This window comes from Arachis duranensis, chromosome 2 (assembly GCF_000817695.3).
Source record: "Arachis duranensis cultivar V14167 chromosome 2, aradu.V14167.gnm2.J7QH, whole genome shotgun sequence".
Classification (NCBI taxonomy): Eukaryota; Viridiplantae; Streptophyta; class Magnoliopsida; order Fabales; family Fabaceae; genus Arachis; species Arachis duranensis.
The window spans coordinates 69478039-69493313 of NC_029773.3; the positions used below are offsets into that span (position 1 = coordinate 69478039).

Below are 15275 nucleotides of genomic sequence, written 5' to 3' on the forward strand. Positions count from 1 at the left end.
AAGATCCCAAACCATAAATGCGATTCTTGTATGGATTGAATATAGTCTCGTGTCATACTATACCGGAATCCACTGTTATAGAACTAATCGACTTGTACCCCTCCTCCCCCTCTGTTGGGACAGCTAGGTTGCGGCCTCTAGCTTCTAATTGTATAGTGCCTAGCACATGAAAGAATTATATGTTATGTTATAAAGACAAGTTACTATTCTTTAAAAAAGATTAGATTATAAAATACAGACAAGGTATCATTAAGTTCTTGGACTGCTTGTCCAAATAGAGTTCATTATTTTCCTTCCGAGTGTGGGTGTACTTGAAGATTTCGAAATCAAATACAACATGGTCTTATGACTTTGTCTACACATTACAAACAAACAGGTTAAAACAAATGATAATTAATTTTAAAGTAAAAAATTCAAATTAACCTAGATTTATATAAATGAATTAATTATACCATCCTCTTCCTCGTCTTCGTAACAGTAGTTGAACCCTCACAGTGCATGGAGGTCCCTTAGCAGACTCTTTGCTTGCCCTATTCGTGGTCTATTAATGCTTGAAGTTGGTAGCATTGCCTTAGCAGGCATGTAACTATCGTAGCAAATCAGGTTACAGCCAATGGCTAGCTTCCTTCTTCTCATTACAGATCTTGTGTAACATCTGCTAAAGATGTCGACCCATGAAAAAGTTGAAAGCCTTCTAAATGAGGCCATCGTGGTCATCAATTCACCAGAAAGCCCTCCTACACAAGGAAAACATAAAAAACATTAATAATGAATGTCATGTTATAATTTAAAAAATAAACAAAATTGAAGGCGATTATTGAAATTGATCATGCAGCCCATTTAGCAGACCATCATTCCTAGACGTCAAGGAAAATCTTCTTATAGATAGGCTAAGCTATGTCATTCAACAGCTTGATGATCTCTGTCATCATTTGTGTGCATGAACTGTGTAAGATTCGAAATAATTAGGAAAGAATTAATTGGATAATTAATCATTAAATTAAAATGGGCCCGGACGGGGTCAAAAATTAAAACTTAGGAATTTGAACATTTAACGATGATATTTGGCTTCGGATAATTTTTCCGAGTGGGAAAAAGTAAATTTTTTGTGGAAAATGCATAAAAACGCATACTAGTATTGTACTCAGCTGTACCGGTTTAAATCTGTCTAGTACTGTGAGTGAAAAAATTAATTTATGAGTGAATGAAGTTAAGAAGTTAAAATTTATAATTTGAAGAAGTGAAAATAATTCAATCACAAATTAAAATACTAATCTAAAAGGTTTTGACCAAAAATTGGGCCAACGGGTTAAAACGAGTGAACAGAGAGGGACGAGCTTGAAGATGAGAGAAAGAGATCGAGAACCAAATGTTACTATTCACCTTCTTCTTGTTTTGCTTATTAATTTTGATCCGAAACTCTGATTGACGAGTCATTTACAACCACGCGAAACTCTCGTCGAGCTCTTCAATTCTATATAAACAAAGTGGTAAGAAACTTTGTATTTCTTGCCTATTTTCCTATTCTATCCAGTTTTGCATTTTGGGGTTAGATGTTGATGGGTTTTGGCATTTTAGTCTTTAGGAGAGGCCTAACTTTGTGTGCTATTGAGGTTTTAGCCCAGGGTTATATGAAACAAGATAAAGAATCACTAAAACTTTGTGGTTATTTGAATTTGATAAATCCTAGTGTTTAATTTTGGCATAATGTATGAATTTAGATTGAATGTATGTTGATTAGAGTTGATTTAGTGAATTGGATTGCTTAGAGCTGAACTTTATGTGGCTAAACTTGAAAGCTTATAAGGAAGAGGTCCTTTTTGGTGGTTTTGGGCTTGGAGAAAAATCGGCTAAGGTACGATTTAAGTTATATTTTAATACCATGTAATGTGACATGAAGTCTTAGGCTAGATGCCCCTAGGAATAAATTTGAATTGTATGATTGGATAGGAATAAATGTTACAATTTTAAAGTGTTGGTTTTTATTTTGATTTGGTGATTGGTTGTTTATGAATTATGAGAATGTGGTATGAGCTTGATGATTGAAATTATTAATTAATAAAATGATGAATTATTGAGTTGATGAGTTAATGAATGTTGGTTTGGAGGCCGTGACCGGTTAAGCCCCGGTAAGTGTCATTGATTGGGGTGTATGAATTTGGTGTGATTATGTTTGGATTTGGTAACTATAGCATCTGGTATTGAATATGTGAAAAGTAGTTGGATTTTTGGTTGTTGATTAAAGTGGTTTGGAGTAAATGATTAGGCTTGGAATTGGTCAAAAATGGGTGATTTATGTTATAAATAATTTGATGTAATTTGAGAGTGATGATGGATTATTGAGGTGGTTTAGAATGTGATTTGAATTGGTTGTGGATATAATGAGGATTTGGTAATTTTACGAATAAAAATTGTTATATGGATTAATAAAGTGGAAGTTAAATTGTTAGGTGATGAATAGTTAGAGAAGTAGAGAATGAAGGAATTTATGTTAAGATTTTTTAGGAATGAATATGGTATGACTTTGGTTTGATTTGGATTGTGAATCTCTTGGAAATAAGTAATTTTCTATTTTTGGGTAAAAACAAGTTTTTGGACAACTTTGGTTGTAACATGGTCTTCAGAGTTGAAAATTCAACAAAATAAGATTTTTATGAAAAGTTTTTCAATAATCTTTCCAATGGTTCAAGAATGGTTGAAAAATAATTTTTGTAGAAAAAGTTATGAATGTTTAAAAATTTAATTTAAAAACTAAATTCTACAGAAGTTGCAGAATTTTGAGGTCATGCGTACGCATGATAGGCATTTTAGAATTTAAAAGATTTTGTGCAAGTACTGACAGTACCATGCATACGCGCAAAAATGGATTCGTGCATACGCATGAGGCATGCGTATGCACACCCACCTAGTTTTGCAAAAAATATATTTTTATGTTTTTAACTATTCTTTGAGAATTCTAAACCTCTGTAAACCCAGTTAATTATGAGTCTAGAGCTAGTAAAATAGAGGGTAAAGGAGGTAGGAATGAGACTAAATGAGTTGAAAAAGTGAATTAAAGAAAGATGGACTAAATATGAAGTGAAGTATGGTGAGGATGAATATGATGATGAGGAATGAGGATGAGTGATAATTGATTTTGATTAAGGTATGCGGATGATAATGAGAATAAGAGAGGATAATGATTGAGTATGAATGGGATATGATGATGACTAATGATGATTATGATTATGAACGAAGTGAAATGCAGTTGAGAAGGAAGTCAATAATGGAATTAACTCTGATTTGAGATGTACTTTGTAACACCCTAACTACCAAAGCTCACGCTTCCGGCTGCGCAACTCTGATAGCTCGGACATTACGACGACACTTATACTATTTAATACTAAAATATGAGCCTGTTTAAAACTTTAAACCGCAAAACCGCTCCCAAGAATACTTTCGTTCGACAAGGTGCATCCATAGATACCATACAACTTACAAAAACTCTTAAAAGAAACATCCATATATATACATACATATATATAAGTAATATTACAAACATTAACCAATACAATTCCTATCCCTCTCACAGAATATATCAAAATAAAGGCGAGGGTACAAAAATAATAATCTAAAGCAATACAGAGCATCTCAATAACAAATAATTAAACTCTTCATAACTTCTGCGCCCAAATCCTGAAAGGGGAAAAAATGTAGGGGGTGAGAACATCATCCTCGAAAGGGTTCTCAGTAGAGGGTTTTTTGGGAATTACTGTAATAGGATACATGAAGATAAACCGTACCAGTGATTAATAACCATCTTATGCCTCTTTTCAAAAACAACAGTTTACAATGAAAGTAAGGTCAGAAACCTTTTCTGAAAGAGGAACTGTTCATTTCTCAAAACATCAAAGCATTTCAAAAAGGTTTATCTATACTGAACCAAAATAACCTTTCATATCTTATTCCAAACCAGAAATCACAAAACCGAAATCAACCATCGGTCCATCTCATTCAACCACGGCCCTAGGCCCAAACAATCCAACCACAACCAATCTACCACAATCCAACAGAGTTCCAGATGCAAACACAAGTAGGAAGATGCAAACACAAACAAACAGTTATTGCAAGTAGAACAATTAGCAGTTAATCACATAGGCAAACCAATTACAATATGCACACCCGCACAGTCTCTCTGTTGCGCATTAATATCATTAGAGGGTATCTGCGCCCTGTCGCCATTAGAGGGTATCTGCGCCCTGTCGCCATTAGAGGGTATCGGTGCCCTGTCACCCTTACAACCAGAGAGAAAACACAAGCATACTCGCTTACGACATTCATCTCAGCCATTCGGCTTAAATTCATAATTCATTCAATTGCATACATGCATTTATATTCAACCATGGATCACCATCCATCTCAGCCATCCGGCTCACAGTTCAATCCAGAACCAACCAACTTATCAATAAATACAGCCCTTCAGCTTAAATTCATAATTCATAGCCAGCCATACGGCTTATAACTCATTCGGCAATCAGCCATAATTCAATACCATACATAGCCATTCCGACTCATAACAAATAGCACTTCCACCATTCAACATCATCAAAGTTCATAAAATCGGCACTTAAGCCACAATTCACTTTTTCTCAATTCATTTCACTTTGAAATCAAATTTCAACTCTTTTCAGCCTTGGCTTTAAAGATCTCACTTCTCAAATCATCTCAGGCTCATAAGCCAAATTTACTCAAAGTGAGTTCCCCTTTTAAAACAGAGCCACTCTCGGCATTCTCTTTCCAAACTTCCAAACCATGGCAAGTTAAGGATTTATTTCAAAGCATTCAAAATCACCCATCCAACAATGGGATTTTATAACAAAAGTTTCCCGAAAAAGTTCCAAGTCTTTAGGGAAGGTCAATCTATATCAATTCTTTAAGATTCATTGAAACTCTTAAAATCATAGATTCTCGGTTCAAGTAAATAAAACTGAATTTACTATAAAACCGGCCATACAAAATCACAAGTTCCAACCCGGTCCAAAAATCAACTCATTTGAAACGAAGCCGGTTCATTTGAATCAAACCACTTTCAGGTTTCTTTTTGGAACCCATTTTTCTAACTCTTCCAAAATGCCTCAAACTTGATTAATCAATCAAAAGTCTATATTCCTTTGAAATCACTAAAAACTCCTTTTTATATTAAAATCAATATTAGAGCATCATTCTTTCCTTCAGTGATTCAAACGGTAAAAATAGTTCAGTTCTAAATAAGCCGAACTCAACGTATAAGGTTCATTAAATAAATTAAGCTTGAAAACATAAATCTCCTCTTAATAAATCAAATAATACAAATTCTCAAATCTGACCCTTTGTAAATAACTTTTCAAACAAGACTAGGATTTTGCAGAAATTTCGGCAGCACCTCCCCTAAAACTCGGACTTTTGCCACCCGGTTCGGGTCCCAACTAAACCGTTTCTCATTCCTTTTCAACAACACAAAACTAGAAATCAATTCAAAGCAGGATAAATCTAACAATCACCTCAGTGGCGTATCTCAAGGATACCCTTTCAAAATTAACTCAATATCAACCGATTTAACTCATTTCCAAAGCTTTAAAGAAACGGTTCAGAAGTAAATCATTTGTCCAAAACCAAGTCAATTAAAGTAAACCAGGCTGAATTCAAAAGTGCATTCGACTTCTCAAATCATGAAAATAATTAACTCAAATCAAATCAATCCTCAACGGATTAAACTTAGATTTATAATCTTTAAAGAATCAACTTCAAACATTACAATTCACAAAGCCGCACAACAATTCAGCCAAACCAACATCCATAATCACTCGAGTCAATCAAATAATACATAAGGCAGATACAATCACCAAATACATAATATCTCACATCAGTATCCATATGTAATAATTCCACTACATAAAACATAGTTTTTGGAAAGCGCCCCTACCTCAAAACACCAAAATCATAACCCAAACGTGTCAACTGAACTCTTTTCGCTCTGCCTGAAATCACCGGCAATTAGAACCCGACTCGGCTTGCTCTCTCGAAAGCAGAAACAGCTACAAGCGGCATAAGCAAACCCGATTCTAACTCCTAAAACCGTTAACATCGCAAATACTTTATTACACAGAACAGAGAACTAACGCAGGGCTTTCGAAAATTGAAATACTCACTGAAATAACAAAATGAAGCAGCTGCAGCTCCTTATCAACCTGGCAGTGGCTCCGTCAGTAACCCCAAGTGACAATCGCGAGCAAAAACACCAGTGACGGTAACTGTAACAACCACGCGGCGTTAACAACCTTTTCAGAATTCCAACAGAACAGAAACCAAACTCAAAATCTTACCGGCGGTGGAACACGATGGCGGCAGGGTCTCAAGTGGCAGAAACTCAGCCCGGAGCTCCGGCGGCCATGGCGGCAGATTCTGACGGCCCGGCAGCAAGGGCGAGGGAACCACCCACCATCATCGCGTCTCATCCTCTCCCGCTACTGACAAGGACAGCAACCACCACAGCAACCCGACCTCAGCAACGGCTTCCAACGGTGACAGCGGCGCGCTCAACCCAGAACCCGAATGAAGCACAGTAGGAGCGACGGCCATGAGTGACAGTGACGCGAGCCTCGATGGTGACAAGAAGTGATGGTGGCTGAGCGCGGTGGCTACCCTCCTCACGGCGCGTTTCTCTCTCGCGCGACTGGCGACGACGCGGCTAGGAGTGACGGTGTGGCGAACAGAGGCAGCGGCACGGCGTGGAACGCGACCCTCTTCACTTTCGATTCTGATCTCCCTCTTCTTCGACGTTGGTGGCGAACGGCGAGCAGCTCGACGGCGACGGCGAGGCCCACCGGTGCTGGCTCGCCTCTCCCTCTTCTCTTCCCCTGGCGTGCGACTCAGACTCCCTCTCCCTTTTCTGTTTCTATTTTCCTTTTCCATTGCAGCGCTACTGCTGCTGGTTGTTGGGGTAGGGTTTTGGTGGCTGTAGGGTTAGAGGAAATGGGTAACCGGGTTGGGGTTTTTAGGGTTAGGGGTAGTTTAGGTAATTTCACTTAAAATAAGGATAATATAGTAATTAGAAATAAATTCTAATCCAACAGAGATTAATGTATAAAAATAATATTTGCTCATCAATTTTACAAATTATTTTCAATAAAGGATCCAAATCAAATAACTAAAAATAATATAATTAAATCCTTTATTTTCCAAAGTAGCAATAGTAATATTTAAAATATTACTTATCTAATCCAAATCATATAAAATCCTTATTATTTCATAACTATCAACTTTATCATTTAAATATAGAAAATAATCCAATAATTGTGAAATTGGATAATAATCATAACTTATCTCAAGTTCAATAAATCAAAACTTGCCTTAATTATCTTTAATAAACTAATTTCTGAAATTAAGGCTATAAATAACTATATGATTTAAGACTTGATCATAAAAATACTTTTCAAAAGCTTTGGGTCTTACATACTTGCCTGGGTAGATACAGTAGAGTGATTCTACTTGCTTCGGAATATGGTTGAGATGTACCAGCCTAGGTAGATACAGTAGAGTGTTTCTACTTGCTCCAGGTTGTGGTTGAGATATACCTGCCTAGGTAGATGCAGTGGCGTGGTTCTACTTGTTCCAGGTTTAGTGAGGATGGTGGTTTCATGCCGCTCGCAGAGATTATGAGTTTTGACTGGCAAGAATCGTAGTGGTGTACCCTTGCCCAGTGTCACTATGAACATAGGGATTGTGGTGGTTTACTGCCCATGAGTTTTTCAATTGAAAATATTGTGAGAATCGTGGTGGTGTACCGCTCACATTGGTGGGATCATGGTGGTGTACTGCTCACCAGGTGGGGATCGTGGTGGTTTACCATCCACCGGTTTTCAAGAGGACGATATCTAGGTTAGCTACCAGATGTGTCAGGTTCTGGCAAAGTTACCGACACGTGAGCTCATGGCCAGTAAGACAGGCATGCATTATTTGCATTTGATTAATTTGTTTGGGTTTGCTATTTGACATGGCATATTTATTTGTACATATTGAATGACTATATGCTAATTGCTTTACTTAAAATTACTTGTGTATTACTTGTTTACCTTGCTTGTGTTTGTAACTGAGAGGTCCCTTACGTTGGTGTTGGTTGACACTGAGGGTTGTTCTGTTTGGAGTTTGGAGGATGGTGGAAACTTTAAGGTAAATGATTGTGGAAACTTTGATAAAAGTGAATTAGATTTGAATCACCTATAATAGTTGCCTGATTACGGATTAGTTAGAGCCTAGGATGAAAATAATGATGTGTGGAGTTTAAGATTGCTTAGTTAGTTTCCAATTGCCTTATATTGTATATATTTGACATTTTTACCGTACTGAGAACCCATAAGACAGAGGTTCTCATTCTATATATATCCACTGTTTTTTAGATGCAGGTCCTGATGCTCCACGGTGAGCTGGATTGTTTGGAAGACGGCGAAACTACCTTGAGTTTTGTGTTTTATTTTGTTTAGATTTTCTTCCTCTTTATTTTGGAAAACTTTAACGATGTATATTTATGTATATTTATTTTGGAAACTTGCCTATAGAGGCTATGTTATATGTTTGGGAAAGATAGGAAATTGTTATCAACTATTTTTATTCCTGTAACCCTAGTTGACCTAAACTTGGCGGGTCGTGACTAGTGGCTATTATACATAACTATATATATTCTGTCTTTACTTTATTCCTCCTTTAAGTTTTATTTTATCCCGCTTATCTGAACACGATACTTTCGATACATGTGTGCTTGCACTCGCAATTTTCATTTACTCCTCTTCAGGCTTCTCGTTTAATATTCTCTTCTAATTATGTGTGTGTGTGTGTGTGTGTGTGTGTGTGTGTGTGTGTATTACAACTTTTCCTTGAGTCGTACCCCCTTATTATCTTTGACTTATGACTCGAGCATAAGAATATGAATAGTAGGGTGTTACATTATGGTATCAGAGCATTTTGTCCTCGTGAGCCTGAGGGATAGACTTCTTTTGCTTCAATGCATACTCTGAGTTGTGTCTGTACTATTTAGGATATCTAATTGATATGTTTAGTATGAAGTTCATGAGCATACTTTTGGAAAATTGAAGCATTTAACTTAAATATTAAGATTGATCACCTTGATATCGCTTGTTTGGTGCAGATAGGACCTGAATGGCGTCTCATGGACATGGGAGAGGTACTCGGGGAGGAATTCCCAAGAACAAACTAGTGCGAGGACTTCGAGATGGGAATTTTGGTAGTGGTATAAGTGAAATTGGTGTGTTTTGTGATTTGGTGGTAATGTTGCATTTGGTACTCAATATGTGAAATGTGTTAGTTTTGGGTTGTTGAGTGAAATAGTTGAAAATGAATGGTTGATTGGATGACTGGTTTAATTAGGCTTGAATTGATTAGGAATTGATAATTGAGAGTAGAGGAGGCTTGTAAATGGCATTCATATAGTCTAGATTTGAATTGGAATGAAGGTTTGTGAAATTGAGCAATTGTGTAGAAATAAAAAAATGACAAATTACCGGAAAATTGATGTTATAGGTTTTGAATGATTACAATGTGATTTCGGAATGATGTTTAAATATTGACGATGTTTAAAAAGTGGGCTTTGACGCTAGATGGTCATGGTGAGACTGTCCCAGGTATGTCGTAGGATAAAAATCATTGTGATGAGGAGTTGTAGGGGAGTTAGCATTTGATTTTGGACTTGTAGATTATAGGATGATTGATATAACATTGGGTAGATGGTGAATTGTTGAGTGTAGAGATAGGTAGATATGAAAAAATATGTGCGTAAATTAGGCTTGAATTTGACCAAGTTTGACATTAATTGTCATTTGATTTTAGTTAGGATAAATGGAATTCATTAGTTGTCTATTATGTCAAATTATGGTTTTGTGCTTAAGGATGACAAACCTGAATGACAATTTTCCCGATTTGTATTGAAGTCCTAGGTAATGTGATTATTGAGATTAAGGATTTTAATGAGATTTTTATTTAGACATAAAGATGCATTAAGGCCCTAAATTATGATTTAGTCTTAGGATGAACGTAAACATTATTTGGGTTAGTTTGAGAAAGCTTCGAAGTGAGCATAGGTTTTTGTGATCTGATAATAAAATATGACTTGGATGAATAATTGAATTCTTAGTGGCTGAAAAATCAGAGTGATACAGCAGAAACGGGATGGAGCATGGTTATATCAAAAAGTAGATAGCTTGTGATAAAGCCGAGGGTTTAGGACTAAAGGTTTTATGGTAGCTTTTAACTAGAATAATTTCATCTGTTTGCCGCTGATTAGATTAGACTTGATTTTGGGTTAAGACTAATAGTTGCATAGAATTATTATTTGGATTTGGTGATGGTGAAGACATGTTAGGTAAGCTTGCGGATCTTAGTTGGGAGTTTAGGAAGTTTCTCTAGATAAGGTTACTTGGAGTCGAGGAGTTCTTGAGAAATGTACTTGGGAATTTCAGAGCAAATTTTGATGGTAAAATTTTTAATTAGGTGGATAGGATGTAAGATTCAGAAAAATTATGAAAGGTAAGGATAATTAATCATTAAACTAAAATAGTTAAAATGCGCCCGGACGGGTCAAAAATTAAAACTTAGGAATTTGAAAATTTTACGATGATATTTGGGATCGGAGGATTTTTCTGAGTGAAAAATGTAATTTTCTTTGAAAAAACGCATACTGGTATTGTAGTCAGTTGTATCGGCTTATATCAGCTCGGTACTATGAGTGAAAAAATTAATTTATGAGTTAATGAAGTTAAAAATTTAAAATTTATAATTTGGAGAAATGAAAATAATTCAATGTCCTAGCTCATAAACAAGTGGTGGTGCTGGATCTTGGATGTGCCCTTAGAGAGAGAGAGAGAGAGAGAACCAAATGTTACTATTCACCTCCTTGTTTTACTCATAACTTTTGATACGAAACTCCGATTGACAAGCCGTTTGCAACCACGCGAAACTCTTGTCAAGCTCTTTGATTCCATTTGAACGAAAGGGTAAGAAACATTGTATTTCTCGCCCACTCGCCCACTTTCCTATTCTATCTAGTTTTGCATTTTGCGGTTAGATGTTGATGGGTTTTGGCATTTTGGTATTTAGGAGAGGTCTAATATTGTGTGCTATTGAGGTTTCAGCCCAAGGTTATGTGAAACAAGATAAGAAATCACTAAACCCTTGTGATTGGTTGAATTTGATAAACTCTAGTATTTGATTTTGGTACAACGTACAAATTTAGATTAAACATATGTTGATTAGAGTTGATTTGGTGAATTGGATTGCTCGGAGTTGAATTTTGTGTGGCTGAACTTGAAAGCTTGTGAAGAAGAGGTCCTTTTAGGTTGTTTTGAGCTTGGAAGAAAATTGAGTAAAGTATGGTTTAAGTTTCATTTATATACTATGTAATGTGGCATGAAATCCTAGGATAGATGCCCCTAGGAATAAGTTTGAATTGTCTGATTGGATGGGATTAAAATACTACAATTTGTGAAGTTTTGGTTTTGATTTGGTGATTGGTTCTTTATGAGTTAAGAGAATGTGGCATAAGCTTGATGATTGAAATTATGAATTGATGAAATGCTTAATTACTGAGTTGATGAGTTAATGAATGTTGGGCCGGAGACTGTGAATTTTGGTTAAGTGCCATTGATTGGGGTGTATGAATTTGGTCTGATTATGTTTAGATTTTGTAACTATTGCATTTGGTATTGAATATGTGAAAATAGTTGGATTTTTCGGTTGTTGATTGAAGTGGTTTGGAATAAATGATTAGGCTTGGAATTGGACGAAAATGGGTGATTTGTGTTATAAATAATTTGATGTAATTTAAGAATGATGATGGATTATTGAGGAGGTTTAGAATATGGTTTGTATTGGTTGTGGATATAATGAAAATTTGGTAATTTTATGAATGGGAATTGTTGGATGGATTGATAAAGTGGAAGTTAAATTGTTAGGTGATGAATAGTTAGAGAAGTAGAAAATAAAGGAATCTATGTTGAGATTGTTTAGGAATGAATGTGGCATGGCTTTGGTTTGGTTTGGATTGTGAACCTCTTGGAAATAAGTAATTTTCTATTTTTGGGTAAAAACAAGTTTTTGACAACCTTCGGTGGGCCCTAACTAAGTCCTCGAAGTTGGAAATTCAACAAAATTATATTTTTATGAAAATTTAATCTTTTCAATGGTTCAAGAATGGTTGAAAAATGAATTTTGTAGAAAAAGTTATGAACGTTCAAAAATCTGGTTTTGAAATTTAATTCTGCAAAAGTTGCAAATTTTGAGGTCATACGTACGCATGATAGCCATTTTAGAATTTAAAAGATTTCATGCGAGTACCATGCGTACACGCAAAAATGGATTCGTGTGTAGCATGAAGCATGCATACACACAACTATCTAATTTTATAAAAAATGTATTTTGTGTTTTTAATCATTCTTCGAGCTTTATAAACCTCTCTAAACCCTTTATGAGTCTAGAGCCGGTCAAATAGAGGGTAAAAGAGGTAGGAATGAGACTGAATGAGTTGAGACAGTGAATTGAAGAAAGCTGAACTAAATAAAACATAAAAGAACAATAAAAATATAGATAAATAAAAATTGGGTTGCCTCCCAATAAGCGTTTCTTTAATGTCAATAGCTTGACAGTGAGCTTTCATGGAGCTTTACAGATTTTCAGAGCATTGTTGGGACCTCCCAACACCAAACTTAGAGTTTGAATGTGGGGGTTCAACACCAAACTTAGAGTTTGGTTGTGGCCTCCCAATACCAAACCTAGAGTTTGATTGTGGGGGCTTTGTTTGACTCTGTATTGAGAGAAGCTTATCGTGCCTCTTTTCTATGTTTACAGAAGGATAGCTTTGTGCCTTAAACACAAGGTAGTCCCCATTCAATTGAAGGACTAATTCTCCTCTGTTAATATCAATCACAGCTCCTGCTGTGGCTAGGAAGGGTCTTCCAAGGATGATACATTCATCCTTCTCCCTCTTAGTGTCTAAGATTATGAAATCAGCAGAGATGTAAAGGCCTTTAACCTTCACTAACACGTCCTCTACCATTCCATAAGCTTGTCTTATTGACTTGTCTGCCATTTCTAATGAGAATATGACAACATGTACCTCAAAGATCCCTAGTTTCTCCATTACAGAGAGTGGCATAAGATTTATACCTGACCCCAGGTCACACAGAGCCTTCTCAAAAGTCATGGTGCCCAAGGTACAGGATATTAAGAATTTACCAGGATCTTATTTCTTTTAAGGTAAAGTTTGCTGAACCCATGTATCTAGTTCACTAATGAGCAAGGGAGGTGCATCTTTCCAAGTCTCATTACCAAACAACTTGGCATTCAGCTTCATGATAGCTCCTAGAGATTGAGCAACTTGCTCTCTAGTTATATCTTCATCCTCTTCAGAGGAAGAATAGTTTTCAGAGCTCATAAATGGCAGAAAGAGGTTTACTGGAATCTCTATAGTCTCTATGTGAGCCTTAGATTCCTCTAGGTCCTCAATAGGGAACTCCTTCTTGTCTGGGAGACGTCCCGTGAGGTCTTCCTCATTGGGATTCACGTCCTCCCCTTCCTCTCTAGGTTCAGCCATTTTGATTATGTCAATGGCCTTGTACTCTCTTTTCGGATTCTCTTCAGTATTGCTTGGGAGAGTACTAGGAAGAGTTTCAGTGATTTTCTTACTCAGCTGGCCCACCTGTGCCTCCAAATTTCTGATGGAGGACCTTGTTTCACTCATGAAACTTAAAGTGGCCTTAGACAGATCAGAAACTATGTTTGCTAAGCTAGAGGGACTCTGCTCAGAATTCTCTGTCTGTTGTTGAGAAGATGATGGAAAAGGCTTACTATTGCTAAGCCTGTTTCTTCCACCATTATTAAAGCCTTGTTGGAGCTTTTGTTGATCCTTCCATGAGAAGTTTGGATGATTTCTCCATGAAGAATTATAGGTGTTCCCGTAGGGTTCACCCATGTAATTCACCTCTGCCATTGCAGGGTTCTCAGGATCATAAGTTTCTTCTTTAGAAGATGCCTATTTAGTACTGTTAGATGCATTTTGTCATCTATTCAGACTTTGAGAAATCATGTTGACTTACTGAGTCAATATTTTGTTTTGAGCCAATATAGCATTCAGAGCATCAATTTCAAGAATTCCTTTCCTCTGACGCGTCCCATTACGCACATAATTCCTCTCAGAAGTGTACATGAATTGGTTATTTGCAACCATGTCAATAAGTTCTTGAGTTTCTGCAGGCGTTTTCTTCAGGTGAATGGATCCACCTGCAGAATGGTCCAGTGACATCTTAGAGAACTCAGATAGACCATAATAGAATATATCCAAAATGGTCCACTCTGAAAGCATGTCAGAAGGACACTTTTTGGTTAACTGCTTGTATCTTTCCCAAGCTTCAATGAGGGATTCACCATCTTTTTGCTTGAAGGTCTGAACATCCACTCTAAGCTTGCTCAGCTTTTGAGGAGGAAAGAACTTGGCCAAGAAGGCTGTGACCAGCTTATCCCAATAGTCTAGGCTATCTTTAGGTTGTGAGTCCAACCATGTTCTAGCTCTGTCACTTACAGCAATGGGGAAAAGCATGAGCCTGTAGACTTCAGGATATACTCCATTAGTCTTAATAGTATCACAAATCTGCAAGAACTCAGTTAAAAATTGGTAGGGATCTTCTGATGGAAGTCCATGAAAGTTTCAGTTCTGTTGCATTAGAGCAACTAGTTGAGGCTTCAGCTCAAAATTGTTTGCTCCAATGGCAGGGATTGAGATGCTTCTTCCATAAAAATTGGAAGTAGGTGTAGTATAATCACCAAGCATCCTCCTTGCATTATTGTTGTTGTTATTATTTTCGGCTGTCATCTCCTCCTCTTTTTCTAAAATTTCTGTAAGGTTTTCTCTGGATTGTTGTATTTTAGCTTCTCTTAGTTTCTTCTTTAGAGTCCTTTCAAATTTAGGATCTGCTTTAACAAGAATGTTCTTGTCCTTGCTCCTGCTCATATGAAAAAGAAGGGAACAGAAAAGAAGAGGAATCCTCTATGTCACAGTATAAAGATTCCTTTATGTGAGTATAAGAAGAGAAGAATAGAAGAAGGAGAAGAAAAATTCGAACACAAGGGAGTAGAGAGGGTTCGAATTTTTAGATGAAGAGAAGTGTTAGTAAATAAATAAAATAAATAGAAAGAGATGAGAGGGGGAGAATTTCGAAAATTATTTTTGAAAAAAGGTTAGTGATTTTCAAAAATTA

At 36.4% G+C, this 15275-nt stretch overlaps 1 non-coding gene across 1 annotated transcript; it reads left to right on the forward strand.

Annotated features, from left to right (window-relative positions):
- The first annotated feature begins 14377 nt into the window (after positions 1 to 14377).
- Positions 14378 to 14485, forward strand: LOC127745287 (small nucleolar RNA R71). The gene has a single exon (XR_008006484.1). It is a non-coding gene; the product is annotated as a small nucleolar RNA R71 (small nucleolar RNA).
- Positions 14486 to 15275: the final 790 nt, after the last annotated feature.